The sequence below is a fragment of the Lissotriton vulgaris genome, chromosome 9, assembly GCF_964263255.1.
Source record: "Lissotriton vulgaris chromosome 9, aLisVul1.2, whole genome shotgun sequence".
Lineage (NCBI taxonomy): Eukaryota > Metazoa > Chordata > Amphibia > Caudata > Salamandridae > Lissotriton > Lissotriton vulgaris.
The window spans coordinates 351,435,918-351,461,239 of NC_141697.1; positions in this window are offsets into that span (position 1 = coordinate 351,435,918).

The following is a 25,322-nucleotide window of genomic DNA, read 5'->3' on the forward strand; positions in this document are numbered from 1 at the left end:
ATATATATATATATATATATATATATATATATATATATATATATGTATATGTATTAACAAATTAATTTGTATTTTTTTTAACTTACATTAATTATTTATTAATTTTAAGGTTATATAATTATTTTAAGTATGTTTAAGTTAATTATATTTATTATTTCATTAATTTTCAATTAATTTAAAGCATTTTAAAAAATTCGATATTTTGACGAACTATATTTTTTACATCGATATTTTTGATTCAATATTTTTGAACTTACCTGTTTGGAGATAGGAGGTCGATATTTTGGTATTCTATATATTTACCTCGATATTTTTGTAAGTCGATATGCTTGACCTCGATATTGTTTCAGTGATCTGTTTCCACCAAGTTAGGGCTCATCAGCAAGGTAAAGCTTGGTTCCAGTGGCACTGTGTGAGTGGGTCACTTAGGTTGACACACTAAAGCATACAAAAAGTGATGAATTGAATGCTTGATTTATTCTGAGACACCAGTAACTACCCTAGCCTCATCCCAATCCATTGTTATTTTGCACACCATTCCACCTAAGTTTGGACGCACCCATACGCAAATCAGTCTTGACCCTGCTCCAATGGGAACAGTCCTGACTGAACTGTCAGGCCAGATCCTTGCGTGATTGCCAATGAAAGAATTATATTTAAACCGTTCTGTGCTCAGGATGGCTCCCGGCCATCATGAGTTACGGTAGTCATGTGCTCATGACGGTCGGGAGCCGTCCGAACGTTGCCGCTCCGCCCACACGCGATTAATTCCCCGCCTGTGCAGGTGAATTAATCAGTGGGTGGAGTTCGGACGGTTCCCGGCATCATGAGCACACGTCTACTGTGACTCATGACAACCGGGAGCTTTCCTGAGCACCGCGGCACAGCTCCCACACACCCCCCCTCGCACTGCGGAAAAATTAACCCCGCAGCCAAGAGGTTAAAAAAGAGAACTGGTACCAGGCTATCTTTATTTTTCTGGCAATGTGTTCCTTGAGTGCGAGTTTGGTATTAAGGGTGATTCTAGTTGATTTGGCTCTTGGTGATAGTTGGGATTTAAAACAGTGAAAGTTCATGCCATTAAGCCAGGTTTGTACTGTATTGTGTTTGTTGGTCTTGGCAAATAATAGAAATTCTGTCTTGGTTGGGTTGAGCTTCAGGTAGACGCTGGACATCGAGGTCTGGATGATGTGCAAGAAGTGTTTGAGGCATTGGATGTCTAAAGCAAATGAGACTTTCAAGTAGAGTTGTTTGTCATTGGCATATTGGTGATCTTGATGTTGTTTGACACCGGACACCGGACAACAGGACCTCCTTCAAACTTGCCACCCGGAAACACCACCAGCTGATCCGCGCCGCCAAGAAAACAGCATTCAAGGACCGGTTGGACAACAACGCACACAACTGCAAGGAACTCTTCAACATCGTGAAAGAGCTTTCCAACCCCAGCGCAGGAAACAACAACATCACCCCATCGCAAGACCTCTGCAACTCCCTCGCTTCATACTTCCACAACAAGATCGCGGACATACACAACAGCTTCAACAACCAACCAACGCACACCATGACCGAACAACCACCCCCCACCACCACCCTCCACGCCTGGACCCCGATCAGCACCGAAGACACCATCCGCACGATGAACTCCATCCACTCCGGATCACCGACCGACCCCTGCCCTCACCACGTCTTCAACAAGGCCGACGCTGTCATCGCACCCCACCTGCGAGACATCATCAACACATCCTTCGACACCACCATCTTCCCTGAGAGCTGGAAACACGCCGAACTCAGCGCTCTACTCAAGAAACCAACAGCGGACCCCACCGACCTCAAGAATTACCGCCCCATCTCGCTCCTCCCGTTTCCAGCCAAAGTCATCGAGAAGACCGTCAACAAGCAGATGGCCGCCTTCCTCGAGACGAACGGATCCCTCGACCCCTCACAGTCCGGCTTCCGAGCCAACCACAGCACCGAGACCGCCCTCATCGCCGCCACCGATGACATCCGAGCCCTGATGGACAATGGAGAAACAGCGGCCCTCATCCTCCTAGACCTCTCTGCGGCATTCGACACGGTCTGCCACCGCACCCTAGTACGGCGCCTCAGCAACATCGGAATCCAGGACAAGGCGCTGGAATGGATCATCTCCTTCCTCGACGGAAGAACACAGAGAGTCCGCCTACCACCGTACAAGTCAGAGGCCTCCGAAGTCATCTGCGGCGTCCCCCAAGGATCATCTCTGAGCCCCACCCTCTTCAACGTCTACATGAGCCCCCTCGCGGCCATCGTACGCAAACACAACCTCAGCATAATCTCCTACGCCGACGATACCCAGCTGATCCTCTCCCTGACCAACGACCCCGCCGCCGCCAGAGCCAACCTGCACGAAGGGATGAAAGAGGTAGCCGAGTGGATGACGACCAGCCGCCTGAAACTGAACTCGGACAAGACGGAGGTCCTCATCCTGGGCTCCTCACCCTCCGCCTGGGACGACTCCTGGTGGCCTCCCGCCCTGGGCACCGCACCCAAACCGACAGACCATGCACGCCACCTGGGCTTCATCCTGGACTCCTCCCTCTCCATGACCAGGCAAGTCAACAACGTCTCCTCGGCGTGCTTCAACATCCTACGCATGCTACGGAAGATCTTCTGGTGGATCCAGGAAGACCGTCACCCAGGCCCTCGTCACCAGCCGACTGGACTACGGCAACGCCCTCTACGCCGGTACCACCGCCAAGCTCCAGAAAAGACTCCAGCGGATCCAGAACGCCTCAGCCAGACTCATCCTCGACATCCCACGAACCAGCCACATCTCCGGGCATCTGAGAGACCTTCACTGGCTCCCCGTCAACAAAAGAATCACCTTCCGCCTCCTCACCCACGCACACAAAGCCCTACACGACCAAGGCCCGAGCTACCTCAACAGCCGAGTCAACTTCTATGCTCCCAAACGCCACCTCCGATCAGCCAACCACGCCCTCGCCGCCGTCCCCCGCATCCGAAGAGCGACTACAGGAGGAAGGTCCTTCTCCTACCTGGCCGCCAAGACCTGGAACTCCCTCCCGACCGACCTGCGCCTGACCCAAGACCACCTCTCCTTCAGGAAGAAGCTGAAGACCTGGCTGTTCGAGCAGTAGCGGCAACCCCCCCCCCCCCCCCCCCCCCCAGCGCCTTGAGACCCTACGGGTATGTAGCGCACTTTATAAGTGTCAATGATTGATTGATTGATGGTTTTCTGTGAATAGAGGGCCAGGTGGCTCCATGTAAAGGTTGAAGATGACCCGAGACCTGAAAGTCTCCACGTGAAAAAAATGATGTCAGTTAGAAAGGTAGGAGGAAAATCAGTGAAGGACACTGCCCATGAATCCCAGTTACAACTCAAGGGTGCGTATGAGGGTGTGGTGGTTGATTGTATCAAAGGCAGCAGAGACATCTAGCAGTATCAGGAGTCATCTTCATCTGGAGTCAACAGGTGATCATCCATGATGTGTAAGGTGGAGTCTCCGTGCTGCAGTGTTGTGTGAAGCCAGACTGATAGTGGTACAGGAGATGGATATCATTGATGGTATTTTGGAGTTGAACATAGACAGCTTTTTCAGTGATCTTGCCAATTAATAGTAGGTGAATGTGGGCTGGTAGTTGGCGAGGTCTTCCAATGGGAGGATCTGGTCAGTCTTGAGAGCTTCTGGAAAGATGCCTTGAGTGAGGGAGGCATTGACAAGGGTAAATAGCTGGTAAGACAATGTCCACAAAGAGACATTTCATGAGGGATGATGGGGAGACATCATCTTCATAAGAAGTCATTTTGAGTATGTCAGCCAGATCTGGCACAGATAGGGCATTGAAGGCTGACTATTGTGAGATTCTACAGGAAGGGATAGGTGTGAGGGATGAAGCAGGTTTGGTATCATCAATATGCTGTCAGATCTTATTAACTTCTGCACTGAAAAATGGGTGGATTGAATTGCATTCTTCTGTGGAGAAAGGAACACATGAATCTGGGATGGGTTGATGTGGGGTCTCATTGTCCTGAACAGTGTTCTCCTTCTGTTGGTGGCTTTATTGATGGTGTAGTGCTTTGCTTTGGCAAATGTAATAAGCTGTGTGTTTTGGCAAGGGTCTTCAATATCAAGAGGTCCTCTGGAGTTTCTGTTTTTTCTAGATTTACCTGCCTGTCTGTGAATGGATCATTTAATGTCAGCAAGGATATCAGGGTGCTGAAGACCCTGGCTTGAACTTGTGTGCTGTAATTAGGGTGTGGACGTTCACATAGCTTTTCAATTAATACTGAAGTTGTTTAGACGGGTGTTGGAAATGAATGTGGAGTTGATGGAGTGAGCGATGAGTTCCAGCATTAGGTTATCTATGGAAAAGTCTTTGAAGGATCTGAAGGTTTGGTCTTCTCTTTGTGTTGACCTTAGTATTTTGGTAGCATGCTAAGCATGTAGAAAAGAATGGACAGTCCAGTCAAAGGGTATGGGTGTTTTTCTTTGGATTGTTGGTGATGTTCAGAAGACAGGACTAAGGATGTGGCCTTTGGAGTGTTTTGGTGTGTAACATGCAGTACCATTTTGAGTGTATCAGTGAGGTAGAAGAGGGTTTCTCTTGTGTGTTTTGAGCTTGCATTGTCTGAGAGGCTGAAGTACTCAAGAGGGTAGTGTGGGCATGTCAAGAGGATTAGCTGGTGAGGAGATCTGAGACTTCATCAAGGAAGCCTTTGTTTTGCCCAAGAGGCCTGTAGATAAGATGGAATGTGGCAGTATAAGTTGTAGGGAGAGGGAAATGGCATGTTAGCAGCTCTATGGATTTGAGTGCTATTTTCTTGTCTAGTGTGCAGGGTCAAGAGGAATTATGGGTGGCAGCGAAGGCTCCTCCCTTCAATGTGCACATTCTGCACCCTGAATGCTGTAGCCTGTAGAAAGTAAAATGATTAGGATATCTGAAGATTTGGAAAGAACCATGTTTCTGTGATGGAGAGGGCATAAACCTTGTGACTTATAATGAGGTCTGCAATATCATAGCATAAGCATTAATGGACACGAGTTGTAATGTGTGTTCTGTAGTTTAAGTGTGTGTGGCAGTTATTAGGCTGTTTCTGAGGTTGGATCTGTATGTTGTGTGAAAGCTATGTTAGGGTCTAGGTTGTCTACATCTGGGTGTGATTGTGGGGATTGGCAGTATGAGGTGCTGAGTGAGGCATATAGATGTAATTGTACCTTGTAGGTTTCACTGGAACCGGGATACTGGTCCGAAGGCATTTATTTTTGCAGGTCAGAATGGGTTTTATGTATGGTATTAGGATACACGCAAGAACTGGTGCAGAACCAGGCTGCCCGTCTGATCTTCCGCCAGCCTAAACATCACCATGTCACTCCCCTTCTCCGTAGCCTTCATTGGCTCCCTGTCTCCAAGCGCTGCACCTTCAAGCTGGCATGTTCAGTTTTTAAGGCCCTCTCTGATGCAGCCCCAGCCTTCATCTCATCTGTCTTGACGCGCCACATCCCCCTCAGAGCTCTTCGCTCCGCATTTCTCAACCTCCTCGTGGTCCCCAAATTCAAACGCAAAAAGCACGGTGGTTTGAGTTTCTCTGTTCTGGCCCCCTCCACTTGGAACACCCTGCCACCCACAATTCGTCTATGTCCCAGTTACGACTGCTTCCGCAGACTACTAAAAACTCTGCTCTTCCAGTCTGAATACGAGTAACCCCCTCACCCTGGATCACTGTACTTGTCAAGAGCGCCATGAAACCGTTGGTGAAAGTGCGCGGTATAAATAATTTTAACGTAACGTTTAACGTAACGTTTCCAACTTTTTTGTATGTACACAAGATATGCACATCACAACCACTAGTGATGGCTTTTTAAAACATGTAGTGTCGTAATTGAGTTGAGTTTTTTTTCTTTTGGTTGCATTTAACCTTGCTTTATGTCAAGTGTCTCAACAGTGCTTGTATGTACTTTTTGCAAACTATGTAAATAAGTAAATAACATAAACTTGCTTCCTATTTAATTAGGAGGATTTACAAACCAAAACGTCTTAGGGAATCCATTGATACAATTTCAGAATTGAAAAGCAGAACACTAGTACCTTATAATAGAAGTGCACAAGAAAAAGAAGATATAGGTAACTATAAGTTTAGGATAATTCTTGCTTACAGTGCTGACTGCTTACAAATGTGTACTATACTACTGAACTATTGGCATCTACTCACACAAGAAATTCATTTAAATTTATAGGAATCTCCAGCTATAACATTTAATAAACTTCCATACTTTGTGGCATACTGATCCATTGCTGGGGGGCGTGGCCAAGAGCCGAACATGGCGGACGTGTAGTTGCTGAGCTCCGTCCTTAGCCCTCGATACCAGCATAATATCCTGCCTGCCCGAAGTGCGACCCACCTAGATATTGCGCCCGGAGCCTCAGGTGGTGAGCGGCGTGCAGCAACGGAAAGCCGCCCCCCTCGGACATTGCCGGAGACACTGGGGAACTAGAGTGCCTGCTGGGGCCTGCTGCAACGTGGCGAGCCACGGCCTCGATTGGCCGACGGACCGCACTGCCGCCGGGTGCCGGCGCCCTGTGAGAGGGACCCGCGCCGGAGCGAGCCTTGGAATCAGCTGGCTGGCCCGTGGACATCGGCGGGCATCCGCCCCAATTTACTACCCTGATACCTCCCCACTGGCGCTGAGACCCCCTGACGGACCTGCTCGGCCGGGCGGCCGCCCGCGACCGCGGGAGACATCTGGACCGTCCCGACGCCCGCCTGCACTGTGAGGAGGCACTCGCACGGACACGAGCATTGGCGAGGCAGGTGGGGCCGGGGGTGCGCGGGGACAACCACTGGCAGCAAGAGACCGGGACGGCTGCCTGAGCCACACACCTGCCTTCTTCCCTTTGGGCCCCGGATGCCCTGAGCGACTGGCACGGCGCCCTGCACTGAATGGCGTGCGCTGTGTTAACCTGAGGGCAGAGGCGCCGAAGACACATTGAGACACCAGCACACGGCCCCTGCACTCATCACCAAGGTGGGGGCCCCCAGGCACCTCCACAGGGTTCAACCACACGGCGACCTGCGTGCGGGCCACAGTCCACGTGATCCCTGCTGCTGGACCGGGCAAGAGGTGCCTTCCGTCCTCCCGGCCTCTGTTGTGACCCCCCATACCTGCGGACCGTGACCCCCCCCCCCCCCCCCCGGCACCTTGCTGGAGCCGGGACTGTAGCAGGGCGCGGGGCCCTCCGCGAGGCGACGACACACCCGCCCGGGGCGCTATCATCACCACAGCACCATTGACCCTCCTTGCGCTGGGACCCTGCTAACTCCTGCTTCCTTCCTGCTGGTTTGAGGAGCAACGAGACCACCCTCCGGACCGGTGAGTGCGCCTCCTATAGCGCCACCCTGCAAACCAGAACGATGGGCAGAAATAGGGGCAAGACCCAGGACCAGGGTGCTCCGACGGTCATGCAGTCCACGGGCTCGGAGGACCCACTGGCCTCCTCTAATGTGGACATTATCCCACCGACGGGGATGGGATCACAAGACGCCAAGCTGGACCTGATCCTCAACGAAATACGCGCCACGCGTGAGGCGCTGGAAACACGTATAGACAACATGGCGACGGGCCTCTCCCTACTCCGAGCGGATCATAACAAATTGGCGGAGCGAGTCTCAGAACAAAAAATTGCGCTGAACGACCTCATCCCCCAACAGACGGAACACTCTGCAAAGCTGGAGGGCGTGGAGAAACAACTCAAACAGCTGTGGGACAGGGTGGACGATGCGGAAGGACGTGCCCGCCGCAACAACGTCCGCTTCCTGGGCATTCCGGAACGGAGCGAGGAGAGGAACCCCACCCAATTCGTGGAAGATTGGCTGCGGAAAATGGTGGGCCCGGAGGATCTTACAGCCCTGTACAGTGTGGAACGGGCGCACAGGATGCCGTCGAGACCCCCGCAACCGGGAGCACCCCCCCGTCCTCTGATTGCGCGCCTCCTCCACTACAAAGATCGTGACACTGTGCTGAGGGTGGCTCGAGAGAAGGCGCCAATACGCTACGAAGACAAGACCGTCTCTATATATCCCGATTTCACGCCCACGGTCCAGCGAGCCAGATCCACCTTCATGGGTGTGAAGCGCAAACTGCGGGAGAGGGACATGAAGTATGCGCTCCTGTTCCCCGCACGACTCAAGATCCTGCATGGCAACAAATCCCACTTCTTCGACTCGCCGGAGGAGGCGGAGGAATGGATGGAGGTCTCGCTATCACCGCCGGCTTCGCAGGACCCATTTGCCGACGCCGGGAACGACAGACGGAGGAACCCGCCAGACCGGAGGGACGCTACCTCCAACGCCAGCCAAACCCCCCCCACCGGGAGGTCGCCGGCGACGGCGCAGACTTCAAGGGACCGGACAACGGGTCATTCCTCAGGGATGCATCTAACGGAGGAGGCCCTTGCCGCGCACGATGCGGTGGCAGCCGAGGATGGGGTCACTGTCACCACTGACACGCACACCGAGGTATCCGGGTCGGTGGACAGCCTACAGTTATTCCCGAAGATCACAGCCCAGATGGCAGCGGAGTTCTGATTGGCGACACAATTGGTCCTCTCCGGGTGGTAACGTATGACCGAACCCCCCCCCTTTCTCATGACTGGTGGGTTGCAGAAGGGCACACTCTATCAAGGGCTACCATGCCAGAGCGGGCTATCAAGTGACAGTCAACGGAGGCCTACTCCCCCCGTTCTGAATATGGAACACATTGACTTGTGCCCACGTTGGGCACCCTTGTTTGGCTCCCGAGCCCGTTGGCCTGGGGACCCTTTAGTTCAGGGGATATACGTTCAAGGGGCACTCCCACGTAATACCACGACGAACCTGCCATGGTCACGCATGAGCTCCGCTCTACCACCACACACAGAAGGTTATGGGACCGCTTAATGTCTATAATTTGTGCACCTGGAATGTGAGGGGACTGGGCTCGGTACACAAACGCCATAGGATTTTAGCACAACTTAACCGTAGAGGGACGCAGATAGCTTGTTTGCAAGAGACACATTTGAACAATGCTGAAAACGTAAAAATGCGCAAAAAATGGCGCGGACAGCTCTTTGCTACCTCCTATTCTGCTTTCTCCAGGGGGGCGGCGATCTGGCTTCGCTATTCTGTCCCCTTCAAGGCGATAGAACAAAAGATTGATAAAGAGGGGCGTTATGTATTTGTGAGGGGTTTACTAGATGGGGATGCCATTGTACTAGGTTGTGTGTACTCACCGAACACAGGCCAGTCGGAATTTCTGCTCACTTTAAATGGGATACTTGCTGCTTGGGCTGACCACCGGTGGATCATTGGCGGGGATTTCAATGCTGTACTCGATATTACATTAGATAGGTCCCACCCCCCCTATTGGCCACTGAGAGCAGGAAACAGGCGGGCGCCCTGACGCGCTGGGCTGAGGGCTGGGATTTGGCGGACGCATGGCGCAGCACACACCCACAGGAGAGGGAATATACCTTTTTCTCCCCGCCCCACCAGCTCCACACCAGAATTGACCATAACTTCTGTTCCCGCTCCCTGGCGACCTCCATTGTCCAAACCCAACACATGGGGAAAACCCTGTCCGACCACAACCCCGTTGAGCTCACCTGGCAGTGGGGCAAGCTGCTACCTCCTATCCCGGCTTGGAGACTACCCCCCAACTTGCTTGAAGACACAGTCTTCCGTTCATCCCTGTCCGACACTATAGACACCTACTTTACCACAAATGCGAACACAGCCAGCACCCGGCAGATCGAATGGGACGCATTTAAAGTTTGTCTAAGGGGGGAGGCGATGGCAGCCCGAGTGGGTAGAAAGAGAGAGGTCATCCGTCAACTAAGCGAAGTGGAGGGCTCCCTAGCATCCCTGGAGAGTGAGGCGGCGGGCACCAATGCACACTTCACACCGTTACAGGAGGCTCACATAAGACATGCAGAGCTACTAGAAGACCTGAGGCTCATAGACTACAGAGAACACACGAATAGGCAGCATACACAGGCGGACCGAGCTGGCACCCTCCTGGCCCGACTCCTACAAGACTCTCCACCTTGCCATCCAATCTTAGAAATACTGGACCAAACTGGTAAGCTGGCCGCCACCCAAATTGGGATTAATACGGCGTTCAAAGACTATTATACCACGCTGTATAGCCCCCCACCGCCACAGTCAGAGTTCACGTATGAGACCTTCATGGGGGAGCTGATCCTGCCCCGACTCACCGACATGCAAAGTAAAGATCTACAGCGCAACATCTCCCTAGCGGAAATTAGACAGGCGATACGGGCACTCCCTAGAAATAAGGTCCCTGGAACTGATGGCCTACCGGCCGAATTTTACACAACATTCATAGATCTCCTTGCCCCGCGTTTGCATGCTCTCTATTTGGAAGCCTTACGGTCGGCCTCCCTACCACAATCATCTATGCAAGCGTTGATCACATCCCTCTTAAAACCAGGCAAAAGCGGGCTACAGCTGGCCGACTACAGACCCCTGTCCCTTCTAAATACTGATTCGAAGATCCTGAGCAAAGTACTGGCGACGCGACTAATACAATATGTGCCGCAGTTGATCCATCCCGACCAATGTGGTTTTGTGCCGGGCCGGAGCACGGCCATGAATCTCAGACGCTTGGCCCAGCTGATGCTGGGAGGCGGGGCGGACATGGATCCGGAAGGCTGCATATCACTGGATTTGAGGCAGGCATTTGACTCCCTTAGGTGGGACTACATGTTTGCCACGCTCTTAAAATTCGGGATACCGCCCGAATTCGTTGCCTGGGTCAGGCTTTTGTACACTCTCCCTACAGCGAGAGTGCGCACTTCCGGGCACATTTCGGGACCTATAGCTATAGCCAGGGGCACCCGACAGGGTTGCCCGCTCTCCCCTCTTCTGTTTATCCTCGCCCTTGAACCGTTGCTTTGCAGACTCAGGGCACTGGCCCCCCGTTATGGTATCCTGAGACATGGGACGGCACATATTGTGTCCGCCTATGCCGACGACATCATATTGTACCTTCGGGACCTGCGGGGCGACATGGGTCCCATACCCCAAATATTTGAGGACTTCCGGGAGATCTCAGGCCTTACCATAAGCGAGTCCAAGTCTTATGGATTCACCTTCGGGACTACAGACTCTTCCGCTCCCCTACCCTTCACCCCGCACGAGTTTCAGATAGCGGGAACCACCTTCCGGTATCTAGGGATGCACATATACAGAGAGGCTAGCATGATGATTGACGGCAACCTTGGCAGGACCCTGAGAGCACTGAAGTCACAGATCCAATTCTGGCTGACACTGCCCCTCTCAGTTGCTGGCAGAGTGGCCATTTCCAAAATGGTAATGCTCCCTCGCCTTGTTTACCACTTCACCAACCTGCCGTTCCTGATCCCAGCCGTGACGTTTAAACACCTCGACTCCCTACTTACGGAACTTGTATGGGGTCACGGGCGCAGGCGTATTGGCCTAGCTAAACTGCAGCTCCCCTCGAGCTCCGGTGGTATGGGCCTTCCAGACTTTAGGGCATACAACTATGCGTGCCAGCTGCAATGGCTAGCCTACTGGGTGGCGGGCCGTAACCTTCACGAGATCAATATGACTGAGAGGGAACACGAAAGAGGGGACGTGCACAAGTTGCTCCTACCCCGTTCGGACGTACCGAGAGATGCCCCGCCACTCCTCCGGCTGGCGGTGACATATTGGCGGAAGGCAGTGAGGTACACTTCCCCCGTGACTTCGTATGCTCCCACGATCCCACTTCTGGGCATCCCGCTGGGCTCTGGCACACTCACGACAACCAGGCTAACGCCGTGGCTGGACGCAGGTGTGACGCATGTGGGAGACCTGTTCTCGGAAGGGCGCCTACTGTCCTTTACGGATTTCAGGACTATGCACAGCGTTCCCAGAGGCTCATTCCTTCTGCACGCAGGCCTTCGTCACTATATAACACACACCTGGGCGCCTGAAGGACAAGAGCCAACTACTAACCCCCTGATAACGATGCAATACCTTATGGGCACGGGCGGCCACTTAACCAAATGGCTCACAGCTAGCATAAAAACCGGAAGGGCGGGCCCGCTGGCACCACTCAGGGCAGCATGGGAAGGTGACATTGGTAGGCCACTGCGAGACAAAGAATGGGAACGCATCCTCCAGTTTCCCAAGAGGGTAGCCAGAAACCCCAAGTACACGTTTATCCAGCTGATGGTACTACATAGGGCCTACCTGACCCCGCATCGCCTGCACGTGATGTTCCCCGACGCGAGTAGCAACTGCCCCCGATGCGACGCTGACGACGCATCACTACTACATATGCTATGGCAATGCCCCAAGTTGGGCCATTATTGGGCCACCATCGCTGACACGCTTGAGTGTGCTGGCGCCCGGTCCCAACCGCTCACCATAGAACATACACTATTAGGCCTGGGACCGTCGACACGCACTAGGACCGTGGCGACACGTTTCACAGACTTAGCCCTATTACTGGCGAAGCGAGCAATCACAATGAGGTGGAAATCCCCCAGACCCCCTGACCCGGACTTATGGAAAGCAGAGGTAATAAGGTGGGGCAAGGCGGAAGGCGAGGCGCTGCAGCGAGAGGAACATAGAGGTCTCAGGAAAACACTGATCTCCCTAGACTGGTTCACTGTGCTGGGGACCTTTGAGGCTGGGGAGGAGGAGGGCGGAGGAGATACGGGTACCTCAATACACACGGGCTGATTGGGCCCAACCCCTCAGGACATTCATGATATACGGTGCACTGTGCTGAGGTACGGCGAACCCAGTACCATTGACGATTCTATCCCAGCCTGCCCAAGTGTGTGGGGAAAAAGCGACCACCAAGGAACTGTAATATACGGAGCAACTAGTGACCAGGATGTAAATATCGCAATTATGCGCATGTTTGTGGAGTGCCGGGAGGGATCTCTGCGGGTGGGGGAGGGGGTGGGTAGGTTAAGGAAATGTTCAGTTGCAATGGTTCTGCGCGAAATTGAAAAACCAATGGTACTAAGCACCTGTAAATACTGGGCAGACATATGTTTGCACAATTCTGATTATTGCTATGCCTGAATATGTATGTGACTGCTCCACTTACTATGCTAATAAACAGATTTTCAAAAAAAACTGATCCATTGCTGATTTGACCCTAATAAAGTGATGGACAGACCATGGCTCCCCATTACCTCTCACATAAACTGTTTGAGTACAAAATCTGAATGAAAGCAGCACAATTCTGTAGTTAGAAAGTGCTTAGCAGAACATTTTCAAGCAGTGTAGAAGAAAGATTTTAGATGTGTGACACCACAGTATATTCATAAACCACATAATGGGACCATAAATGATCTTAAATGCCTTGCAATTGAACACGTTGCTTCTCACATTAGACAGGGCATCAGGGAATTATTGCTAAGACAGAAAGAGGCTAAGTGGATTTATTCATCTTTATGTATTTCTCCTAAGGGAATTTATGAAGATTTCAGATTACACTAAATGGTTTAATATGATTCTGTTTGTATTTTCCTGATCAGTATTGCGTGAACACTGCATTTTATAATTTCAGCTATGCATTATTCTCTCGAATGTTGCTTGTATTGATTTATTTGATCCAAAAGATGGTGTTCTAAACTGAAACATACTGCTTAGAGTTAGCATCAATGCATGGTTTGATTTGGGCTATTAAAAAAGATTTGTTCTGTTAGAAATGTATGATTGTGAATGGTTGCGAATGGTAGGTTTTGACTGATCTTGGACTCAAATTTTGCTGAGCAATGTAATTTGTTAAGACTAATTACATAAGTCATTGTTATACTTGTTGATGGTTGAAGGGATAAATAAAGCTAAATGATGGCTGGCTCTGTTTGACATCATGCTTTTGTGATACCATAATGAAATGTGTGCTTTACTACATGAAATACATTACAGCTGTGGGGAGATAGCGATTTGGTGTATACCTGAGGATCTCTTTTCACACCAAGGAATTAATTTTGTTAAAACAGATCAAAGCAACATGTTTATTATTCTGTGTACGTAGCCTGGATATCCTTCTTGGCCACGTGCACATGAGAATTCAGATTGAAAATATCTGTTACAGCAGATTCCTACATCTGCTTCATCCATGATCACCATGGCATATATGGATAAGATGGGGCTGCATGTAAGATTTGAAGAGAGCTTATTTTAAAGTTGCTGATCAATTCACATGATTGTAAATTGTATTTATTGTTTGCTAAATTAATTAATGATTTAAATAAAGTAGAACTCCTGACTATGTGTCAGTAGCATCCCAAACTTTTCAGAACCACGACACACTTTTTAGTATGACCAGCTTTTGTGACCCACCTTGCTATAATGAACAGGAGTCGGGCAATTGTTTAATGTAATAAAGCAATGTGAAATAGCACGTTATTTGAAGTCAGCACATTTTCCATTGAAATGGTCACTAAATTTGCAAAGACAGAGTTTTAAAGAAAAAAACTACATTGGGCTGGTGTCAGTCAATATTTATTAATTGTGCATCACCAAGTAAAGGGTCTTGATTTGTTCTAATACTACTAAAATCTTTGTTTCCATCACAGTTCCGAATGATATAATGTGCTTTGCTTTCCTAACTGCTAAATGTGTGCAGTTAATTTACAGGTATTTACATTTAGTTATGTAGTAGGAAAAATTACATCCTCCATCTTCACTTTTGTACTTCATGTCCCACAGTAGGATTGTCACATAATTCACTTTATTTTTCTTTCTCTGACTGCAAAGTGAGAATAGTTTGTAAACACCAGTCTCTGGGTTGCAATATAAGCACCACAAGTCATAGGGCCTTATGATTATTATTATTATCATGTTTCTTATATAGCGCCAGAATTGACCCCCGAAGGGGTATCTCCGCGCTTGCCTTGGGAACCCGTCCTGGCTTTTCCCTGTGAGATAGCCCCTACAGGGCATCCCCAAGGTGAAAGCCAGGCATCCCGCCGCGGGGGGGGGGCATTGTGGAGATTAAGCAAGCTTAATGCCCAGAGTTGCAGAGTGTGAACCCATGATTAGGTCAGGCACCGAAGCGAGAATTATCGAGTCCATGGACATTTGAGCTCAAGACCCTGCTGCGTCGGGAATTGAACCCTGGTCCCGGGTCTGACCTCTGCTTCAGGGTCTGCCTGCTCTAACCAGTGAGCCACACTTCTCCACTAGATCGAGTTTGGCTGTCTGACCACTGTAGGATTGTGACCGCCCTGGCCGGAAGCCACCGTCGCTGGTTGTCCAAAAACCGTCATGCTACGAGTTGACCACAGGGTCAGTGGTGTAGAGACGGGGCTCTTGCAGCGGTGGTTGTATTTTTTCACAAACATATCGATGCCTGTGTGTGCATTTTGACTTCATATGTGTCGGATGCACACATATGCATGATATATGTGGACAAATACCATATTCCCATTATCACGGTTCAGCCCATATGTGGGCAGTCCTTGCAATGGGTATATGGTTCACAAAGTACTCAACCCAAGATCACCACAAACAGTATCAAAATCCTTGGGGTAAAGCTCCTGCTGTGAAAGGGGTACCTGGAGAAAAGATACTACGTTAAAATCTGCCTGGAAGAAGAAGAAAGGGGTAAGTTTGCACCCCGAATCCTTTATCATCGCCACCTTGAGGCAGGCAGGTGGACCGCCGCAGTCTGCTCGTGCATCAAGCACCTCGCAATACGCATGGTGTTGCATCTCCCCTGTACCACACTATGGAGGTTACACATGGTGTACCCTCCTGTCTTTCTGCACCCCCAGTTCCTGCATGGCATGGACTTTAGAGTCTATGCCATGCTGGAACTCTGCTGCAGTCCACGGTGCTGCCTTTCTAAAGCTCTCCTATGAGCCTTTGCGAGGTAGTGCCATGGGCCATCTGCCACAGGACCGTCTGCCCGGATTACAACTTGTAATCTGGTGAGTGGTTGGGGTTGGAGTTTGGCGGTGTGGGAGTATGGCGGTGGCATGCCACCCCGCTCCTACACCACCAAACTCATAATCAGGCTCTTAGGTTTAGTGTCTTGGATATTATGGATATATTTCTTCTAAATACATTCAAACATGTCTTTGGATACAGAATATTCCAGAACCAATCGGATTGAAAAGTGGAGCTGCTGTTATTCCTTTTTTACAGATGCTTTTGCTTCCAAGTCCAGTCATATCTCCCCTTAACTTTCCACAGCTATAGCCCAATGCGTTGTATTTCTATGGAGTCTGTCTGAATAAATCTGGCTTCTTGCTTAAAAAACAATCTATAGATTAATGAAGAAGCTGTTGTAGGAGTTATGTATTTAAAATATATAAAGTAAAGGAACCTAGGGAAACTAATATGGTTACCTCCCAGATTAAGTCAACAATTAATTGATTGATGCTCAGATTTTCTTCAGGTGTTATTGCCTGCCATTTTAGGCAATAACAGTTTTCAATTACTGTCCCAGCAGTTATGGGCATGCGCGTCATGTGAGGGCACTTAACAATTAATAGCCTTCACCACGTAATCCCTAACCCACAATTCGGAGCTCAGAGGTTGCAAGGGATACCTCTCATCTTAAATATGGGGTACAAAACGTCTCAATTCTACTGCGAAGCTGTTAGACATTTACTGGAACGTTTCCTTGGTTCTGTCTGTCCTCATATTTCAGCCAATTACCAGGCCCAGAGCTGAGATACTTTCTACCCAAGTTCCCATGAAGAAGCTTCTCCTTCACCTCTGGTGAATGGTATTATTGTGTGGATCGTGGTCCAGAGCTCCCCTGCTTCTTTTTTGTGGATGCAGTTCTGTCTGGCACATGCGCCACCTGTTAAAATAAAAACTAACATGCTGGGACAGCTACATTTGAACTACTGTTGAATGCAAAATACCAGGCAGCAGAGCAAAAGATCACAGACAATTGCGATTTCTACTGATCAGGGCTCTCACTATAAAATGATCAGTTGGAGCTAAGCACTAGAATTTACCAAATATATATATATATATATATATATATATATATATATATATATATATATATATATATATATATATATTACCTACTGGCTATCGCCAGTAGGTATATATAGTTAGGATTAATTCCCTATGGGATTTCTGAAAATTCTATGTCTAATAACTTTGGCGTTTGTGGACGGAATCGGCTGAAATTTTCAGGAAAATGGCACATTTCGTTTCTGAGCAGCCCCTGAAAATTTGGTGGGGTTTCGTCAAGGGGGGGCTGAGAAAAAAGGGGGGTCCCAAAACGCGTTTTTCCCATGTTAATTTCCATAGGGCGGTTGGCCTCACTTTTAGCTCGAACGGCTGAATGGATTTTCACGAAACTTGGCAAAATTGTAGGGACTGTTAGCCCGATGTGCCTTTGCTAGGTCTCAATATATGTGCTTCAGTGGATTTTGAGAAATTAACGTTTAAATCAAGATATATATCTGTAACAGCGCTCCGGGCAGCGATCCGGTCCGCTTACTTTTCGCTTATCGGAACTTTGCGCGCAGAAAGCTGATTGGCTCTCCGGTGTCTGTCAACATTCTAAACAGTCCGGAGCGGCCGCCATCTTGTCTCTCGGTAGGATCGAGAGAGAAGAAGAGGTGAAAAACGAAAGGGGAATTTAATGAAAGGGGGCAAGGTATCCCCCTCTTGACCCCCTAGGAATGTTGTTGGGGTTATTAAAGGGTCCCGTGGGGAAAATAAAAAAAAAATGATTTTTCACGGTAGAAGCGCTTCACGGGCCGCGAACTGGGCCGCAAACTGGTAGCGAAACGGGAATTCGCCATTTTGTGCTTCGTTAATTAAATTACTAGGTATAAGGGGGTGCGGGAGACGTATCCTAATCCCCTATGTTTCCTGAGGGTGGCTGAGGAGGCTGATATATGTTGATACATCTCTTCCAGCGGCTGTGCGTGAGCTTTTTTTTATTTTGCTGCGTGACAGTCCGGAGCGGCCGCCATCTTGTCTCTCGGTAGGATCGAGAGAGAAGAAGAAGTGAAAAACTAAGGGGGAATTTAATGAAAGGGGGCAAGGTATCCCCCTCTTGACCCCCTAGGAATGTTGTTGGGGTTATTAAAGGGTCCCGTGGGGAAAAGAAAAAAAAATGATTTTTCACGGTAGAAGCGCTTCACGGGCCGCGAACTGGGCCGCAAACTGGTAGCGAAACGGGAATTCGCCATTTTGTGCTTCGTTAATTAAATTACTAGGTATAAGGGGGTGCGGGAGACGTATCCTAATCCCCTATGTTTCCTGAGGGTGGCTGAGGAGGCTGATATATGTTGATACATCTCTTCCAGCGGCTGCGCCATCTTGCCTTTTTTCCAATGCCACAATTTTGTCGTGCACGGCAGCCATTTTAGATGCCAGGCTGGTCCCATGCTATCACCTAACCCTGTGGATGTAGTTTATGGCCCCAGCTGTAGAGAATTCAGACATGCCAACCCTCCCGATTCAGGCGTGTGACTACTGATTTCAGTGCTAGTCTCCCGCCTCCCGATTTCTGCAAGCAAAAACCCGGGGGCATATTACGAACAACTAGCGATAATTTTTGTCTCTAACTTGTTTAGAGACAAAAATTATCGCCGTACATCGGCGATTTTTATCGCAGATAAACCTTGCTATTATCGCAGAAAAGTCAGCGATATTCATGTATTATCGAGCAAATGCTCTTAGCCATGTTATCCACCTCCCATTGGATAACATGGCTAAGAACTGCTCAGGGCAGGTGTTAGATTTTGGAGATATCTCCAAAAGTTGGTAATAGAAGGTAGCGATGTTAGGGACTGTTTCCAGTCGCTAACATCTTGGCACGCCACTTTGCATGTCATTAGTGATAAGTATCACTGACATGCAAAGCGGGGCCCAAGATGGTCGCTATCTCCTTTTAGCTGTCACTAACTGGTGTTAGCGACAGCTTGGTAATAGGGAGATAATTTTATCTCCGCTTTCAAGGCTTTTAAAGCCAAAAAAGCGGAGATAAACCCCCTTGATAATATGCCCCACGATTCCTTGGGGGTTTCAGCTGACAGGGCTTGGTATTGTGTTACATGGTAATTTTTCCAGGAAACGTCAGAGGGTCGATGCAGGGGTTCTAGAAGAGGTGATAAACCATTTAAGCCTCATGAACAAGCGCATGGTCTTTTAAAGATTTGTGAAGTACTCGGAGCGGCGGTGTGTGTGTTTCCTCTTTCAGGAGCGGGCGGGGGGGCACTGCCAGCAACTTGCCAGGTCAGGTAGTGTTCAACACGTGCATCACCCTTTCTCTGCTTGCTATTGCGCTCCATGCTTCGGAAAGGTAAGAAAAAGAACGTGCATTGGAGTTTGAAATGTCCGATCCTGCAGCAGCACACTTCCAAAGCCCACACATGACAATAACCCGATTCAAGGCCCCATTCACCCGTTTTAAAAAAAATAGATAACACTCCAACAAAGTAAGGTTATAAAACTTTATTAACTATTAACTTTAACGAACGGAACAAAAACTAAAAACATTTAAACATTTCTCAACACAAAAAGCAACAATGGTTAGAAGCTGTCTTTTGTGCGAATAGTCCCAAGGCAGCACAACGTGCAGAGTTCTGGACGGCACCCAGGTGATGTCGCCTGGGTGCCGCACTGGTTTAGGGATCCTACAATGCTGCTCCGAAAATTGGCGTGGGGCGTCCCGGGTGGGGCGGGGGGAGGCCTCGTCAGTAGCGGTCTGTTGTGCGAATAGTCCCAAGGCAGCACAACGTGCAGAGTTCTGGACGGCACCCAGGTGATGTCGCCTGGGTGCCGCACTGGTTTAGGGATCCTACAATGCAGCACAGAAAAACAGCGTGGGGCGTCCCGGGTGGTGCGGGGGGAGGCCTCGTCAGTAGCGGTCTGTGTCCAGTGTCACATGGCTGACACAACATGTACGACAGGCACCCAGGTGATGTCCAGTAAACTGCCGCACTGGTTTTGGTATCCTACAATGCTGCTCCGAAAATTGGCGTGCGGCGGCCCGGGGGGGGGGCGTGGGGGAGGCGGCGTGAACGGGCCTCCCCAGGTGGCGGCCATCTAGCTGAGTTGCGCCCGCTCTTGCGGTTACAGCGTCTCGCTCACCATGTTGTTGAGTTGCTCCCACTCTTGCAGTGCAGCGATAGGCGGCTGCCACATGGCTCTTAAAATGGCGGACGGCTCCTCGGTTTTGGGCCTGGTCCACTGAAATGGCCCTGGGACACTTTGGAACTCGGACGCTTGCCTGCTAGGGCTTGGGCTCCATTCTCGAAAAGCGTCCCCTCAGCCGTGAAGATTGTACAAAAGTCTTGGGGGCCCCCGACTCCCGCAGGCTTCCGGTGGGGAGCGGCTGCCATGATTGCTCGCGGAATGACCACGACGGAGCCACGAGATGGTGGTGCTCTCATGCTGACGCCAGCTTCAGTCTGAATGATCCAGAAACAAGGTGGGGCTTTCATCGTTTGGGAAAAAAAATGTTCTAAACCAATGAAAAGTGTTATTTTTAGGTCATATGACCAAGCCTTCCATCTTTAGGAAACCAAAAGTAAAATGAACCAATGAAAAGTTTTATAAACAAGTCACATGACCTGTTATGCGGCATAGGGCTACAAAAAGCGTAGAAAATCCGTTGGCACGTGAGGCGGCGTCAGTAGCGGACCGATGTGCGAATAGGCCGAAGGCAGCACAACGCGCCGAGATTCGGATGGCACCGAGGTGGTGTCCAGCAAATTGCCGCACTGGTGTGGCCATCCTACAATGCTGCGCCGAAAGACGGCGTGTCCAGCTGAGTTGCGGTCACTGTTGCGGTACAGTGACTCGAACGCGCCGAGATCCGGATGGCACCGAGGTGGTGTCCAGCAAATTGCCGCACTGGTGTGGCCATCCTACAATGCTGCGCCGAAAGACGGCGTGTCCAGCTGAGTTGCGGTCACTGTTGCGGTACAGTGACTCGAACGCGCCGAGATCCGGATGGCACCGAGGTGGTGTCCAGCAAATTGCCGCACTGGTGTGGCCATCCTACAATGCTGCGCCGAAAGACGGCGTGTCCAGCTGAGTTGCAGTCACTCTTGCGGTACAGTGACTCGAACGCGCCGAGATCCGGATGGCACCGAGGTGGTGTCCAGCAAATTGCCGTACTGGTGTGGCCATCCTACAATGCTGCGCCGAAAGACGGCGTGTTCAGCTGAGTTCCGGTCACTCTTCCGGCACAGTGACTCGAACGCGCCGAGATCCGGATGGCACCGAGGTGGTGTCCAGCAAGTGGCCGCACTGGTGTGGCCATCCTACAATGCTGCGCCGAAAGTCGGCGTGGGGTGCCCCGTTGGCTTATGAGGTGATGTCAGTAGTGGACTGATGTGTGAATAGGTCGGAACCAGCACAAGGCGCCAAGATCCGAATGGCAAGTCCTGGATGTTGAGTGCCTCAGTTGAGAGTTCTGAGCAGTGCTTGTAAGACTGTCTGAAGCTTATTTGCACCTGCTGCAGCTTCACTATTGCCCTGGTGTGGCCAAAGGTGGCACATGACATAGGCGGCCGGCTCCCGAGGTGCGGCGGAACTTTTTTCCTTTTCCTTTCTGCTTCTTTTCCTACAATCCGTTTCATCTGAAGACACGACCAGGTCCCTGAATGTGTGCAGCGGGACGCTATTGATTGAATGAAAATGGCGGCTTGACACAAAGCTGACTCAAGCGTTACTGTTGATGCTATACAGACAAAAATTGGTTTTCAGTTTGTACATTCTTCAGGTTTTTTTTTTCCATCCAAGTCTGATTGAGAGTTTGTAGAAAAATGGCTTCAGATTTTCCACATACTACTCTTCAACATTCTTCCTAAATGTAACAATGTGAAACTCACTAGGAGAACGGCTGTTTCTGTTTCCTTTCAAAATGCTGCCAACAATATTTTCTGAATGGAAGACACCATCTTGTAGCATAAAGGGCCGAAAGGGGTTCTGGTCTGGCCGATGGTTGGTGGAGACATTTTGACTATATCTTGGACCTGCCCGGCCTCGCCCAAAATGGCGCCGGTATAAATGGGACTCGTAACTCCTTGCCCGCAAATGTATATCTAGAAAATGTTATTGTAAGTGGCTGTGTCGTATTTTAATTACAAAATGTACGTCCACCGATTCCGCAACTGTTAGACACCTTTGTTCTTGCAACCTAATGGCCCGCTCGTTACGTTCTTCTACAGTGTAAATGTCTCCTCATCATATACGATTTCAGTTTGCTCCGTGGCCGGCCCACGTGGTTATAGGCCCGTATTTGTATACTGACATTTTCACAATAAAGGTTTTTAAAACAAAACACGGTAGTAGTATTTACATTGGTAAAGTTTTTACTTTTAGTCACTGTTTTCGAATCAGTAAAGGCAAGTGAAATAAAGCAGTCCAATTACATGACGGATAAAAGGTATAATATGTAGGAACGCAGTAAAGATAAATGCTTAATAGCAGTTGTGTTTTTCATGTCTGCAATATAAAGTGATCGATAAGAATCTGATAATCAGGCGTATCGGCGACTAAGATAGCAGGCCGAATCTCTTTTACTCAACGGCTCTGTTATGGAAGGAAGAAACGCCCTTTTTCTCGAAAAAGGAATATATTTTACTTACAAGACAGTTGTAAATTTTCCGGGAAAGTACATTAGCCTGGAATATTATAACATATGTTTGAAAAAAAAATATTGTTCGAAAACAATAAAAAGCGTAATTTTTAGGTCATATGACCAAGCTTTTCATCATTAAATTAACAAAAGTAAAATGAACCAATGAAAAGTTTTATTAACAAGTCACATGTCCTGTTATGCTTACGTTGCGCGCTGCGCGCCGCGCCGCGGATCACTTCCGGGTGCGGTAACGCGGCGTGTCATATAACGCATTACGCGACAACGTAGGTCAAGAATATAGTCAAAATGTCTCCACCAACCAGCGTTCGGAACACAACTCCTTTCAGCAGTCCAAAAAGTTCTGTTAAATGACAACAGAGGGGACAGGCAACAAGAACCATCAGTCAAAGAGGGGAGGGCAAGTTCTTCTCTTCCGGGTCATGTTGGGGCGCTACCGGAACTGATCGAATTGGTAGTCTACAGTGTTTCTGGATGTTTCAGACTAAAGCTGGCGTCAGCATGAGACCACTACCTTCTCGTAGCTCCGTCGTGGCCATTCCACGAGCAATCATGGCAGCCGCTCCCCACCAGAAGCCTGCGGGAGTCGGAGGCCCCCAAGACTTTTGTAGAATCTTCACGGCTGAGGAGAGGCTTTTCGAGAATGGGACCCAAGCCCTATCAGGGAAGCGTCCGAGTTCAAAGGTGTCCCAGGGCCATTTTAGTGGACCAGGCCCAAAACCGAAGAGCCGGCCGCCATTTTGAGAGTCCTGTGGCAGTCGCCTATCGCTGCACCGCAAGAGTGGGCGCAATTCAGCTGGATGGTGGGCAAGACGCTGTAGCCGCAAGAGTGGGCGCAACTCAGCTGGATGGGACAAGGTTCAGAATTGAAGAGTCATCAAAAGGCAAAAAGTTCCGCCGGATCCCGGGAGCCGGCCGCCTATGTCGGGGGCGATCTCAGGCTACACCAGTGCTATAAGACTTGGGGAGGGTGTCGGAGCCAAGCGTCTTCTCCGAGTCCATGGCCATCACACCGCCCCTCAGGGGCCTTCGTCAAGCTGTTTAGGAAGGTAACATATCACATTGTTTTCTAATGCAGTCAGGTCCACAAACGACACTCACTTACTTTGAGAATAGTGAAGCTGCAGTAGGTGGAAATAAGCTTCAGACAGTGTTACAAGCGCTGCTCAGAACTCTTAACTATGGCACCCAACATCCAGAACTTATGCTATTTGAGAATGGCAGTGACATCGAAGCATCTCAGGGACCAAAACCATTAACGTACTTTCACGTATGAAAATCTTACTTGGGGAGGGGGCAGGAGCGAAGCGCCCCCTCCCAGTCAGCGCCACCACACCGTATGTTGAAAATTTGAAGCCATCGTTCTACAAAGTCAACCAAACTTGGATTAAAAATCTAGAAAAATGTACAAACTGAAAACCAGTTTTGGTCTGCATAGCATCAGTAGCAACGCTTGAGTTAGCTTTGTGTCAAGCCGCAAATTTGATTCAACAAAGCACAGACATTGAAAAAGGCTCAAATTCAGAACTCTAAACTATGGCACCCAACATCCAGGAGCTTGCCATCCGGATCTTGGAGCCTTGTGCTGCTTTCGATCTATTCACACATCGGTCCACTACTGACATCATCTTATAAACCAACGTTATGTAAATAGTTTTTTAATAAAATGTTTTACCCTGTTTCTTTGCTGGTGTGTTGTCTATATTTTTAATATTTGCATATGGTTTGTCGTTATTTTGTGCGGGGTGGGTGATGGAGCCGAGCTGTCTTGCAGCCCTCATGGTGTGGAGCTCAGTTCATCTCACTATTTTCGTATTTCTCATGAAGGGTTGTTCCTAATATTTCTATTTTAGCGAGGTCAAAAAGAGATCCAATTAGTGGCCTACTGATTTTGCTCGATTACTTTTATTTTTTTTACACGATTTTTCACTATCTGCAAAGACTAAACAGAGTATTGCGACTTTGTGCTTGTTTGTAAATAGAGAATGATCCAAAGAGAACCAATTCTAAAACAGTAAATGCTTGGACAACAATCAATCAAATGGAGAGACAAGCAGCCACGACGGATTACAACGGGGGTAAAGGCCTGCGTTAACTACCCTTCAGTATCTGCAAAGAGAGAGTACTACTAAGACAAAAGACGGGGGGGGGGGGTGCAGCGTTCAAAGCACATCAGCGTGCATAAATACGAAAATGTTTTTATTTATCACGTACTTGACATTTTAAAGCTTTTCATATTTGCTATTAAAAAACCAATGAAATTCACAGAAAAAACCATAGGTTATAGTGGATATATAGTTAGGAATTTGCATTTACAAAACCTTGAAAATTCAATGAAAAAACCATTGGTTTTAGGCCATATATAGTTAGGGATTTGCATTTACAAAACCTTATTTTACTCGCATAAAACCATTGAAATTCCATATATAGTTATAAGCGCTAACTATATATCGCGCACCCGCAATCCACTGCTGATGATGTCACATATTACATCATTCATGACATGGTTAGTGACATCACTGATGACATCACTGATGACATCTCAAATGACATCACTGATGACATCACTGAAAACATCTCATTTGACATGACTGATAACATCACTGATGATATCATTCATGTGATAATACGATGAACCTCTTCAGACTCTAATATAACCTTAGATACAATCAGTGTAAACAGACACTCACAGACTGT